The 15,015-nt window shown below is 42.5% G+C and overlaps 1 long non-coding RNA gene across 1 annotated transcript; it reads left to right on the top strand.

Annotated features, from left to right (window-relative positions):
• The first annotated feature begins 7,904 nt into the window (after positions 1-7,904).
• LOC109614901 lies at positions 7,905-14,614 on the top strand. Its single transcript, XR_002195892.2, has 3 exons — positions 7,905-8,780; positions 10,089-10,655; positions 14,056-14,614. It is a non-coding gene; the product is annotated as an uncharacterized LOC109614901 (long non-coding RNA).
• The last annotated feature ends 401 nt before the right edge of the window (positions 14,615-15,015 follow it).

Genomic DNA, 15,015 nt, shown 5'->3' with positions numbered 1-15,015 from the left:
CTATACCAGGCATTGAATATGCTAACTTAGAAGGCTCACGCCTGTCACCAAATGTAAGAAGTTGTGACAGTGGTCCACAGGTCAGTCTCCATATAGGGACCAAATCATCTCGAAGGACCCATCGTCTGCCTTGATTGAATTTCTAATTTTGTGAAGAACTCTTAAAATGCCACTCTGGAACAGAATTACCAATCTGCCTGACCTTTGATTTGGCATCTTGTTTTAGTTAAAGAATGGGACATATTCTGTTTAGAGACATGGGCATCTGGCTGTTACGTAATTTATGTATTTATTTTTTGGTATTTTCTTCTGTGTTTGTATTGTTTATTCCCCATATTGTCCTTGTTTTGACTACTATTTTTATGTATACAAAATTGTTTTTTAAATTACTCAACTGTAGCCTCAACGTGTTGATAACAGAGTCACTTTCATGATGCTTAGACATTAAAGCAGGAAATAAAGTTTTCAGAGACTGATAAATATGTACCCTTGACCTATAATAGCTTTCTGTTCCAACCTGTTATGATGATAATTATTGGTGTGAAGAAAATAAAGCATCTCTTAAAAGCTCATCAATAAGATAAAATAATTGGAAACAATGGAATTGTCAAAAACTACAATAACTTGATAATTTATAGCTGATCCACATATTGTACTCCATATTTGACCCTACAGTTACATTTTATTCATTTGTTGTTTCCGAATGTTTCCCCGCCTAGTCACTTTTGAAAACAATATGCTGTGATTATTAGGGAGACAGTTTGTGTTGTTTTTGGAAAAGATGTTATGTGTCAGTGTTTAAACAGGGGGAGAAGTTCAACACTTTGGGTTTTGATTAGCATTTAAATGATTACATTTGAAATTTAGAAGGTGCTACTTTTCGACAATCACTCTGGGAAATGCCCTCTTTAAGTAAAACCATTTGCCAGACACAAGATTGTGTGTAGGAGTCGAGGTCCTAAAAGTAGAATAAAAAAAATAAAAATTCTCTATGGGCATGACCGCGCTCACGTAACAATGTCTGCACACACACAATCACCAAACACTGATATTATATTTTTGTCGTTTTTTTTTCTCCTTTAAAAACAAGTCTAGATTAACAAAACTCAGCTGATTAGAATCAACACTGAAGATCCGGTACATGCAGATTACAAGGGGTTATACATGAGGGATGATGGAGGGATAAAAGAAGAGGAGAAAGGAGGAGAGCAGCGATGCAGCTCATAGCAGCTGTGTCTGTCTGTCTGTATCTAGTGTCCTCACCCCTGGGTGTCAACAGGTGAGAGTGGGCGATAAGAGCGTTTGATGTTGCCAGCCAGAATTTCTACCACCCAACTTTACTTCTTCTCCAAGACCTCTCAGCAGACATCAAAGAAACCCCCCCTCTCCCATCTCACTTTAATCCACTGCACCGGAGCCCTTCAGTTCAAAGCTCCCTTCTCCTCTTAGAAACCCCTCCCCCACCCCCAACCCCACCTGAAAAAAAATGCAACCAAAACTTTTTCTTTCCTCTTCTTCCACAGAGTAGCGATTCTAGTTCTTCTTGCGTGGTGACCAAGCTCCTGCTATTAATTAATCCTACAAAGAGGGCTCGTTTCCTGGCTGCTATAGATTGACAAGACACTGAGGGGAACAGAGAGACCCCCTTTTCAAAGGCGATCCAGCCTGACCAAGGCAAAGAGAGAGCAGGGAAATAAAGAGGAGACGAGAAGAAAGACTTGCGCTCTCTAAAGTAGATGGAGGTGGAGGGGCACATTTGATACTAGCCTACTTGGAAGTGATTGAATGCTTTGTTGCCAAGAGGCTCTCTACTAATCTTTACCTGCACAAAAATCTGGAGCGCCAGAAAATGCAGTTGAAGTGGCTTCTAAGTTGAGTTGAGAGTCTTTGCCTTGGGTGGCCAAGCCGTCCGGCCGTTGATGGTTGGGCATCTCATGCATGTTCTTTCCTTTGCCGGGCCTTCCAATGCCACTTTCTTCTCCCGCAGAAAGGCTTCATTTCCCTCCAACGGACGACTCATTGGAAGCATAGAGAAAAGATAGATGAAACGAGCGAGAGAATGGAGGAGAGGGATGGATGGAGCGAAGGGTGGGAGGGGCTGGAAATATCCACTATAGAAATGATCAGGGGATGAGAGGGAGAAAAGCAGAATGGCAGCAAAAGGATTTCTTCCTTTCATTCACCCCCCTGTGCTGGATCTGAATGATGTGAGAGACGGAAGAATGGACATCACATCATCGTGTTTGGGAGACTCTTGCGACAGTGTGTGTACAGGAATTGACTGGGAACAGAATGTAAATCATTAGCTTAGGGATGAAAGCCAAATTAGACACCGCTTGTAAGACTAAGAAAAGTTCAACTGGTGGCAGAGTGTGATTTCAGACGTGTGATACCTTTCTTAACTCCCCAGATTTTCATCTAAAACACAAATGCACACACATGTTCACACACTCACACACCCACACGTGGACACAAAAAGTCACACACGCAGTACCACACATTCGGACACATGTACTCACACACATACTTTCTTGTTTGGGTCCTGTATTAGTGTAAAATCATTGCGGTCTCTGCTTAAGCCTCACATTGGTTAGTCCAATAATACATACATTTTTCAAATAATCTGTTTCTTTGAACATATTTGATCTGAGCGCAATTCATATTACCTTTACTGCAATCAATAGCGTTTAAAATATTCAAACCAAGAAAGATATTTCTAGTTTTAGCAGAACCTACCAAGGTTGTCGAAAGTTATTTGAAAAATAGATTTTCTGTTGTACAATTAGACAATTCCGTGTTACAAGTAATGGGTGAGGATAACTTATGTATTTTTCTTTTATTGTCATGCAGTAAAATTATTACAAATATTTCAGTTGGAATAATTTAAGATTGTACTTCTCCATTGAATGTATAAGTCCTTTGCTTAACTTCACCATGACAAACAAGATAAATAAATATCCCAAATGAGGAGGTCATTGTCACGGATTGTATCCATTGTCAGCACACTGACCAAAGCGTCCATAGATTTGACAGTATATGTAATCAGCTGACATAAATTGGTTGATATAGGTTGCTTGGTTCTACTCATTAAAATGTAGGGCGAAGCGTTGTGGGTCTCCTAATGTATTTTCCCTGGGACCAATGTGGACATGCAGGTTAAAGGTTTCGGGGGCCTGATCGTGCCTCTACGTCCCCCCGCCGCTAATAATTGTAGCAAAAGCACTGGGAGGTGTGAAGGCTGCACCTCACAGACCCCCCCCCCCGAAAAAACTTCACAGGAAGTGGAAAGCTAAATACTCCACTCGAGGGGGTTGCACACCAGGCATTGAAAACGCTCCCCTCTCACTGACCCAAACCCTGGCCCACAAACCCTGGTCAAAACTCGCCGACCCAGCCAGATGTCACTTGCTACCACCCCCACCGGCCCAACCTCCAGTCCAAAATGTCCCAGTCAAGTCATTAGCTCTGTGGGTCTCTGCTAGGCTAGGATTCCATGTTTTCCTATCATTCATCAAACTCATGTCAGAAGTCACGTTTAAGCAGTTATTTTCTGGCTGGTAGACGGGTCGTGTTAAATGAAGGGTAGAACTCCAACGCAAACAAGATTAATGGCAACACCTGATTAGATGTGATTTCCACTTCCTGTTCTGTGTGTGGCCGTAGCACCAGAGTTTGTTTTGGTTTTATTAGGGGTTAAGACATTTTCTAGTTTCAAATTGTTTCCTCATAGCTTTTACCTCAATGGGACCTATTTAGGACTTTGACCATAAAACAGACATATTCAATGAATAGCCACCATGTTCCAATGCAAAATGAGGTATGTTTTCCAGAGCTGGTGCATTGTGGATTCTACAAATTCATCTCCATATAAACTACAAACATTGAGCTTCCTTCTGGGTAATTTGGTCCTTAGGGATGTTCTTATTAGACGTTAAATAAGTTCCAACCTCTGATTTGGAGCCACATCATTATAAATAAAACTAACATTTTAAAAGGATAATATTCCTCCTCTGTTTGGTCAGCCTGATTAGTAGAATACTAATTCAACTGTGATGTAATTAATCACTTTGACACAAGGTTACGCTTGGCCTCAGCTGAATTTTAATTCTTATTCTTAAAAAACGTACAGGAAACACAAAACTGTCAAAATATCTATCTATATATGTTTCTCTTCTCTCTATATACATGTATATGCATACAGAGAGAGATACATAATTCAGAATTCTTTACATCAGACGTTGAGCAATAAAAGAAAATGTCAGAGATATCAGCAATATATTTAGATCTTTAGCTTCAGGTTCTGAGTTCCCCAGCAGCTCTTACACATACAATTAAATCAGGAATCTTGAGTTGGAACAACCACAAACCGTCTCCCCACCCTGGTTTCTGTAAAAAAAAAAGCTGATGGCTGTGACTGGAAAAATGTGACCATAGAAATTCATGGACAGAGTTATGGGTGCAAAACCCCATCAAAAATACTTGGAACCATGACAAGACTGTACAGCTACAGTCCATATCTACTGGGCTTACAATCACTGGAGTAAAACCAATTGCGATTGTGTTCTCTGTTTGGGTTAAGCAGTTTAACTAAGCTCATGAGTCTTAAACTATGTTCTTCAACAAGCAATAGTTAAATACCTTATGTAGATGTCTCAAAATGTATGCCTTAATGCCAGATGGCTCCTTGTGGCTATTCAATATATACTAACTGTATCGCAGAACTCAGGTTTTCAAAAAGGCTTGCCCAGGGAGAAGTAGGGCTGTTTGGTTTGGAGGCAAACGAAATATGTTGCATTTACAACTGCAACAGATCCTCGCAGTGTCACTAACACACAATTGTTTCTTATGTACTGCCTTTGGGTATAGCTAGCTTTTATTGATTAATAATATATTAATACAACATTTTCTGTCACTATTTTCCCAGGTAGGAATGGCCAAGAACACACTGTTATTCATCAGTTTTGAATTAGGATTATGGGTTGAGTTTTTATTCATGGTTATGCTTTTACATACTGTATTTGCCATTGAACGTTGCCATCAAGAAAATGTTAACAGTGGTACCTTATGTATTAAGTATAAACTAGTATATACGAGTACAAAATAAAAACATATATTACACCATGAAAAAGAAGAAATCACAAAACACAATACGACTCCAATAACATAGTTTCCTGGAGATTTTTTAAAATGTATTTGGAACTAAGATATTTATTGATACGCATTAATTCACTTACATTTACAGAGTGGGGATGCTGTTGTTATTAAATTATCCAAGATGGCATCAGAATAATTCATTGTGTTACACTGGGAGGAAACATCAAAGAAGAGTGCTGAGCTCGCCAAATAATATCACAGTACCAAACCTCCCGCATACAGTACTGCATAGTCAGATGAGTGGTGATATTAATAGCACCTGGTTGATTTCAGTCTGTACATTAAGTCACTGTCTTTATAACAAATGGCGAGAGCATGAGCTTTGGATGTTATTTTTTCAGCGAAAAAGAAGATTATTTTGGGGAATATTGAATGGACAAAAATAACATTGTCTGAGATTAACAGAGTCCGAGAACAAGATTTGTCTGAGCAGGAGTCCATTTTGATGAGGATTACCTCATCAACTACAGTATCATACAACATAATTGCAGAATCATAAATTATCACACAGTCACATACAACCTCATACTAACTCATACAGTATCACAAAGTATCGTATAACAGGAAACTATATCGTACAATTTCATAAAGTATCATACAGCATCAAAGAGCATCATAAAGTATCATACAGTACATTACATTATCATAGTGTCATACAACATCATACAGTATCATACATTATCACACAAAATCATACAGTATGAAACAGCATCATGAAGTATCATACATTATCATATAGTATCAGTCTTACACCAGATTTTACACTATCATACAACATAATACAGTATCATACAACATCTTAAAACATCATACAGAATCATACAGAATCATTCAACATCATACAGTACTGTAGAGCATAACACAACATCATCCAATATCATACAGTATAACACAGTAGCATACAACGTCATACAGTATCATACAGTATTACGTCGCATTGTACATTATCATACAACATCACACAGTATAATACTTTATCATACAGGATTATTCAGCAACATGCAGCAAAATGCAGTACATAGAGTAGTTCTACAGAAAATCACACAACATCATTTAGTATTAAATGATGTACATTATCATTTAGTACATTAGCATAAATCATCATACAGGATTGTATTACACAGTACAATGTAGCTCAGTTTCACATAGTATTTTAAAACAGCGTATATAGTATCATATACCAAAATATAAGATCATAAAGTAACAATAGCGCAATTAGTCTCATTATAATGGCCAATACTGTGTCACCAGAACACATTGATAATCTGATGAATCATTATCCTGTATTAACCCTGCTGGCAGGGAGAAGGGAGCTAGATGGCCTGACAGTTTTCTGAATAGAAATCACAGCACAATATGAATTCTTAAAAGTGGGCAATCGGAAGCGTTTTCTCTCCAGCGGTTTGTGTAATAACTCAGTCCATTAAGCCAGCTAATAGATCCTCATTGAGATCCTGAGATAATGGTAAAGCCCAGATTGTCTTAGGGATGCTGGATTGTCACTATGTCAGTGTTATTATATCCCTACAGCTACGGAACCACAGAGATGACTAAAATAACATGGGATTCTACTGCTGCTGTAAGCCATCAAGGGCACAATGCTAACAACTTCCCTAAACATTTTCTATTATGCGTTTGTTTTCTTTCCCTTATTTTCAGTTTCCTCTTTATTAATTAAGGGGCCCAGTTTTTGTGTGTCACAGTGGATCAAAAAATGTCCAAAACTCAAACTCTGTCCACATTGTACTCCATCTGGAATTAAAAAATGGAACTCCTCAGGCATCAGCCCTGAATATAAGGGTAGGATTGGCTAACTCTTTATGATCACCAGGTGCCAATGTTTAAAAAAATATATATATATGTGTGTGTGTGTATAAAACATAGGATATATATATATATATCCATTTGGGATTGAAGTCTGCACACTTCCATCCGACTGAGCCATATGAGGGTGAGCCATCTACACAGGGCCCCCATGCCAAGACATCACTCTCAATACAAAACATTGTCGAAGCACGTTCAGAGGTCAGTGGAGCGGCCTGGTCTCAAAACGAACTGAAGTCCGTGAAGTGACCATACACCTGCCCTGCATTTCAATGCTCACGCCCGTTCCCCCCCGAAACATGAGACGGCGTGATTAAAGGTGGTGAGGTCCACACTGACTAACACGCCAACACATCCAAGACATCTGTGGACTGTTGGCAGGGCCGGCCCGAGGATGGGCCGGGCCAGACTTGATTTAGGTGTGGCTCCAGACCCAACTTCCCGGTCTGGACTGGGTTCAGGCCAGCGGGTCTGAAGAGGGTCAGCTGTGTTTGGCCGGCAGGTCTGGTCAACCGAAGGTTGCGATGCTTGCTACGAGGACTGTGCCTTTCGGAAAACATGGCTCTGCCATATTGTTCTAGACGGCTGCCGTGGTTTGAGGGCCAGGCCGCTCCGTCAAGAACCTGCCTGCCTCCTCGTTTGCCGGGAAGAGAAGAGAGGCCCGGCAAGAGAGGGGGAGGGAAGAAAGCCACGGAACCCAGCGGATGAATATTCATGTGAAGCTGTGATGAGATGTGACATGCGTTCTTGGCGTGGCGCTCCAACCACATGGCCTGCGTGGCGGTGTTAAAGGCCGTGTCCAAGCCTGTTACCCAGGCCTGACGCGTTCCATTGGATCCAATTTTGATTTTCAGATTTCTCAATTTCAGATGGATTACAGACATCCGCCCTCAAAAAGAAAACACGCCTCCCTTAACCCTCCCTCAGTCAAAAAAGATATAGAGCGACGGAGGGTGGAGACTGGGTGCGAGTGAAAGCGAGAAAAGGAATGAGATTAGGAGAGAAAAATTTAAAACGAAAAAAAAAAATATCACCTCACCACACACTGTCGAAATCCCCAAGGGCCGGTCCTTGTTGAGATTCGAACCGGTGTTGAACCTGAAATCTCCTTTTTCCTGGATGTCCTGTCCTGTGCCTCTCCTCAGCGAGGTGCCGTAGAAGTCGGTGGCCGTATCACAGACCGGACTTCGGCGAGCAGACGGGCGACATGGGGAGGCTGGCATGGAAGCTCCACCCTTCCAACAATGCTCTAGTCCTCGGCAGGCCTTTGTGCACAGAACCCTGCATTGTTTTCCCCTCGCGGCAAAGCCAGCTGGCACGGAGATGGCAGTGCCATTGACAAGGTTCACAATACCCCCTCCAGTAAGAGCCACAATGAAGGGACGTGGACACAGCCACCTCTATGGCACACAGTCGCGGAGCGAGCGAGGAGAACACAGGGACTCACAGGCAGCTGCTGCCAACATCTCCACAGCCCCTATAGCGTCTGCAGCTTTCAGCGCTGACAAGAGGCTGGCAAGGGGGGCTCTTCTTTTTAATCCACATTGTTCAGGGGGCTCTAGAGAGGAAGAGTGTTGGTGTGCTTGTGTGCTATTTTTATAGAGGCTGACTGAAGAGATGGAAAGCTCTCTCACACACACACACACACATGCACACACACAAGCTCAAGGATTCACACACTCCCCATACTCCCTGTCTCTAGCGAAGTAGTTCTACTGCTTACCTGGGTTTATTGCACCAAGCCGTCGCCTCTTGTCACGTCTTATCAAGTGGAGGAAAATGACAGTTCTGCATTTGTCAAGGTAAACTGGGGTGGGGGGGGGGGGGGTATAGACAGTGCCGAGCTATCTCAGCCCACAGAGGCTCCGGCTGACAGGCTGGTGTGACTGTTTGAAGGGAATAACATCATGTTTGTTGGGGCTAGTTGTGTCTTGAGTGGTATTTGTGTGGGCTATCACGCACAGGGCTCAGTGACTCTGATGAGACACCTGGGTAGGTTAGACCAGCAGCTTGTTTGGTGTGTCATAATCTGGGGTCAATGTAGGTCTTCTAACACCTGGTTATTATGCTATTGGATGTGTGGAGAGTGGAAGAACTGGGCTGGCATTCTGCACGCACTCCTGGTCTGGACTCAAAGCTAGCAGGGACAAGAAAACCATTGGACAGCACACAAAGGACCCCGAATTTATCCTGAGTACATGACCCGGGAAAAATATAGTCTTATGTATTTCATCAGTTTAAAAGCTATAATATTACATTTTATACAATAACTGAATTGTACTTGTCGTTATGCTCATAAAAATTTAAACAAAACTTGCTGGCCTTGCGTTGGGCCGCTTAAGAAAAGATTGGCAATGTAAAAAATCTCTCTGGGTGCCTTTATGCGAGGCACTTCACCCTAATTGCTCCAGTACATTGCTCTCGATGAGAGTCGGCTAAATGAGTGAAATGTAAACTTAAACTCTGCACGCGCCTGGAGATACAGTTTGCTGTTTATTGATGGCAGGGAGCAATTAAAGACCTTTTAACCCGTGGACACAAAATGTCAAATGTTTATGTATATATTTGCATATTTTTTCGAAGGCATGTTCTTCCCGGACTAGGAGGGCTGTGTGAATGTCATTACGATCTGCAAGGTGAACAGCAGGATGGTGACACGTTGAAGATTGTTTTGATGTCGAGATGCTTCACTCCCCAAATGTTTTCCACCTCAGCCATGTGTCAGCAGCCAGATCAGGGCCTCCGTGACATCAATGGAGCCGTGATGGAGCCTGAGAACTCCACCGCTCCTCCACCCCCAACCCCCCACCACACCCCCCCACCCCCCACCCCCGCGCTTCCTTCCCCACCGCCACCGGTCTGGTCCAGTTTAAGGTTCTGCTTGAAGTTTCTCTTTTTTAATCACTCCATCCCGACCTCACAGCCCCGTCTCCCTCCCCACTCCCTCCCTACGCGCCTCCTTCCCTTCAGGCTGCTCTTCTCTGCTCCTGTCAGTTCAGCACTTTGGGGGAATTGGTGTTCTTTGAAATGCATATTGTGCCGAGCTGAACATTGGCATGTGTACACTGCTGAGTAATTGTGGAGGCCAAATGTTTAATTACACATGACAGGCCAAGCAGCGGGGGTCTACACCACACTGCATACAGCAAGCTGCCGGAAAACAAGGCCCCGGCTTTAGCCTCCGCGGCTAGAACAACAGACACCCATCCATCCGCAACACAGCCGGGGGAAAGGGACCAGAGGGCCGACATGAGGGGGAAGTGTCTGTGTGCGCTGAGCAGGAGGAATTGTCACTAAGATGTGGTTGAGGATCCTGCTGGAGGTTCTTTGGTCAAGCGGTAAGTGATTCAATACTGGTGTTCGAGCCAGGACTCCAGAAGATACTGTAGCTGGACTGTCAGCTGTAAACATGTCATTATTTCTTCGCTCCCCTTGCTCTTGAGAGAAGGGAAACTTTCCATTACCCTGGCCCGGTGTCGTCTCAGCAGGCCTGGAGTTTGTCCCGCTCCCGCTAATGGACTCTGGCTCCTCCTGGAGCGAGGGCAGGGAGTGGGGAGCTGGGCCGGAGCGGAGGAATAAGAACCCAGGAGCCTTTGGGGCCCCGTGTGTGTGACCTCTAACCTAAGCTAGCATCAGGAAGTGGCAAGCGGTGAGGGGAAGTGGGAGCACCTGTGCAGGTCAGTGGCAGCCCGTCAGGCTTAACTAATTTTGATATTGACCTTCGACCCGCATTCCCACGGTGCACTGGGACTGACAGACAGACAGAGGAGAGGCTGCGACTAGTCCACTTCTCGCCCTCTAACCCTCCAAGGTCACACCTGGTTCTAATTACCCACGATGAATTTGACTTGTTATCTGATTTGGCCTCTTTATAAAGCCATATTCATTGATTGTATGTTTTCGGAGGGGTGGATATTGTCGGGCGCAAATTGGGCCATTAACACCCGACAGGAACCGTCTGACTGGTTTAATATTATAACATTAACCTAAAGCCCATCATGGTCACAGCGACTTGAGTAGTTGACCCACTGTGAGGGATTATCTAGCTCCACAGTCCTCTTGCTTTGGCTGTTCTCTAATATATCCTGCTAACACACACACACACACACACTTTGCTTTATACTACTACACTTATTGTAAATTAATGAGGTAATTAATTTAGAATTGGGGAAAATATTAGTTTTTTCTACCCATATAATGACTACGTAAAAAAAAGCTCGGGACAGTCCTAGGGCCGGCTGTATTTTGAACACAGTTTCCACAAAGGTAATTGCCAGACAAATCTCATCAGCTGAGTTTTTCCTGCAAGCTGCAGACATGTCTAGCCTGTTAAAAATGGAAATTAAATCAGAGATGTTAAATTTGTCTCGCACATGAAGCTGGAGCAGTGGGCGGTCAGAAGGGGCTAGCACTCCACAGTGTATGTATGTATGGGTGTGTGTGTGTGCGCGTGTGTACCTGTGTGTGTTTGTGCAAGTTGCAGCATGCTGGAAACCATCTAGCAGCAATAAAACCCACCACCAGAGCTATGTGTGATCATCTCTGTGACTGTGATTCACCAGGGTTCAGGAGGCTTCAGGAGGTTTCGGGAGGAGAGCCAAGGGAGAGCATGATGCAGTAGCTATATGCATCTCACACGCATATTACATTAAAGTAACAGGGAGAAGCTATTGCTTTACTGAAAAGTCTTAAACCGGTTTGTGACTATGTCAACCAAATGGTCTGTAACATTGTCATTTCTCTCACGCATTTTAGCACAAAGATGAGATACTGATTTTGTTTTCTCTGTAGTCCGACAGTTGACAATCATTCCCCCCTTCTGAAGCCTAACCACACTAGGAAGAACAAACAGGAAACATTGTGTACAGTCCCTACAGTGTTTTTCATCCACGATAGTCGGGTGTCCTTTGCAAGTGGGACTGTTTGGCCAGACCAGTGGATTTTGGATGTTGAACTCCTCCTCAGATTCTTCTTCTTTGTGTTAATGGAATGGCCTGGTTTGTTGTTGCCATTGTATAGAGATGTGTGGGGCGTTACATGTGTTTAGTGTGGACAGTGATGCAGTTGGAGAAGAAGGAACTATACATGGATACTCAAAAAATTTAAGTCGGCTGGCAAGATGGCAAAGCCTCAAAACCAACCCTAAATCAGCACCCGACCCCACATCACCTAACCCTCCCCTCTAAAATCTGCCAACCACTCTTCTGGCATCTCATTTAGTTACCAGTCCAAGCAAAATGGCCTAGAATATCCATGGTTTGGTTTCATTCACACAGTCGTGGGGAGGACTGGCAATAATGCCAGTCAATAAAAGCAACAACAAAAAGCATCTTCAAAAATATGTTTTCTCAATATTTCAAAAATAACACAGTAACACATAGAGCAATGACCTTGGCCTTGACCATTATACATTCACTGACGAGAGGTGTTCTTGACCCTGTTAATAACATATTAAATGTAACTGACTTTGCAGAAACAAGGAATATTATAGAATACTGTTGCAACTGGAGTTACAGTATTACAGTATTACAACAGGTACAGTGGATATAAAATGTCTACACACCCCTGTTAAAATGCCAGGTTCTTGTGATGTAAAAGAATGAGACAAAGATAAGTCATGTCAGAACTTTTTCCACCTTTAATGTGACCTATAACGTGAACAATTCAATTGAAAAAGAAACTGAAATCTTTGAGGGGGAAAAATTTAAAACTCACAATAACCTGGTTGCATAAGTGTGCACACCCTTAAACTAATACTTTGTTGAAGCACCTTTTGATTTTATTACAACACTCAGTATTTTTGGGTAGGAGTCTTTTAGCATGGCACATCTTGACGTGGCAATATTTGCCCACTCTTCTTTGCAAAAGTGCTCCAAATCTGTCAGATTGCGAGGATATCTCCTGTGCACAGCCCTCTTCAGATCAGCCCACAGATGTTCAATTGGATTCAGGTCTGGGCTCTGGCTGGGCCATTCCAAAACATTAATATTCTTTTGGTGAAGCCATGATTTTGTGGATTTGGATATGTGCTTTGGGTCGTTGTCGTGCTGAAAGGCGAACCTCCTCTTCATCTTCAGCTTTCTAAAGGACACCTGAAGGTTTTGTGCCAAAATTGCCTGGTATATGGAACTGTTCATAATTCCCTCCACCCTGACTAAGGCCCCTGTTCCAGCTGAAAAGAAACAGCCCCAAAACATGATGCTGCCACCACCATGCTTCACTGTGGGTATGGTGTTCTTTGGGTGATGTGCAGTGTTGTTTTTGCGCCAAACATACCTTTTGGAATTACGGCCAAAAAGTTCAACCTTGGTTTCATCAGACCATAACACATTTTCCTACATGCATTTTGGGGACTTCAGCCAGTCTTGGATGTTTTTCTTTGTAAGAAAAGGCTTCCGTCTTGTCACCCTACCCCATAGCCCATTCATATGAAGAATACGGGAGATTGTTGTCACATGTAGCACACAGCCAGTACTTGCCAGAAATCCCTGCTGTTCCTTTAATGTTGCTGTAGGCCTCTCGGAAGCCTCCCTGACCAGTTTTCTTCTCGTCTTTTCATCAATTTTGGAGTGACATCCAGTTTTTGATAATGTCTCTGTTGTGCCATATTTTCTCCACTTGATGATGAATGTCTTCACTGTGTTCCATGGTATATCTAATGCTTTGGAAATTATTTTGTACCCTTCACCTGACAGATTTCTTTCAACATTAAGATCCCTCTGATGCTTTGGAAGCTCTCTGTGGACCATGGCTTTTGCTCTGAGATGCAACTAAGAAAATGTCAGGAAAACCTACTAGAACAGCTGAACTTGATTTGTGATTAATCAAAGTCACTTACAGGTTATTGTAAGGTTTTATGTTTCATTTCCCCCTAAAAGATTTCAGTTTGTATTTCAATTGAATTGTTCACATTATAGGTCACATTAAAAGTGGAAAAAGTTCTGACATGATTTCTCTTTCTCTTATTCTTTTACATCACAAAACCCTGGTATTTTAACAGGGGTGTGTAGACTTTTTATATCCTCTGTATGTTGTAGTTTATTTTCAAACCTGTTGTTATCCTTCGTTTTCTTTAAGAGATGTCTGTTGTCACTGGTTGACGGAGGAAGAGACGAGACACCGTGAGAAGACTGCTGGCTGCCGAGAGTCACCCTCTCTTCCCTGCAAGGCGCAACAGGCAAGGTTGAGGTCACTACTGGACGCCTTGTCTGTTTTTTCTCATCCAGCAATCTGGTCCACACAGAATTACTTTCATGACTCTCAATTCCTAAACAACAGTAGCAGAAGTGTCTGATACAGGTTAAAAGGATATAGCCTTTTTTTTTTTTTTTTTAATTTAAATTCAATTCAACAACTTTTATGCGTTGGCGTCTTGTTTAGCCAATTTCAAAGTCTAAATGTGTTTAATTGTTTTAGGACTAAATTCCTTTTAAGGTTATTTACTCAAACACATATTTTGAGGCAACTCAAAATGTAGTTATTAAAGTGAGTGAATTCTGTTTGGCCTCTGAAAGGACAATGCATAATTGGCTATGCTATTACTGTAATGTTTTGTTTAATTATTTTTGCTGTAATGCTGAGCATTGTTGTGGTCAAGGACAGTGATAGATAGCCTGGCTACAGCCTGAAGGGAAGGAGGCGCGTAGGGAGGGAGAGGGGAGGGAGACGGGGCTGTGAGGTTGGGATGAAAGTGTCAAGCCAACTTTATTGTATCCCTTCTTCATTAAACAACTCAAAATATGATTTTGTGTCCTCCCTCATTAGGCTAACGTGTTGGTGCAACAGTTTAATTAATTGCAGAAGATATTTTGAAAGAATGGGAGTCATTGGTTAGTATTGAAAGAACGGGAGTACTGTGTTAACATTAAAAACGGGAGTACTGTATTACCATTGACGAACGGGAGTACTGTATTACCAATGGAATAACGGGAGTACTACATTACCATGGCAGAACAGGAGTACTGTATTACCAATGAACAACAGAAGTACTTACCATGGAAGAATGGGCGTAAGGTATTACCATTGAAGAACAGGTGC

This window comes from Esox lucius, chromosome 22, assembly GCF_011004845.1.
Source record: "Esox lucius isolate fEsoLuc1 chromosome 22, fEsoLuc1.pri, whole genome shotgun sequence".
Lineage (NCBI taxonomy): Eukaryota > Metazoa > Chordata > Actinopteri > Esociformes > Esocidae > Esox > Esox lucius.
Note: the sequence above shows the minus strand (reverse complement) of the source record. Positions and strands in the feature narration are given on the sequence as shown.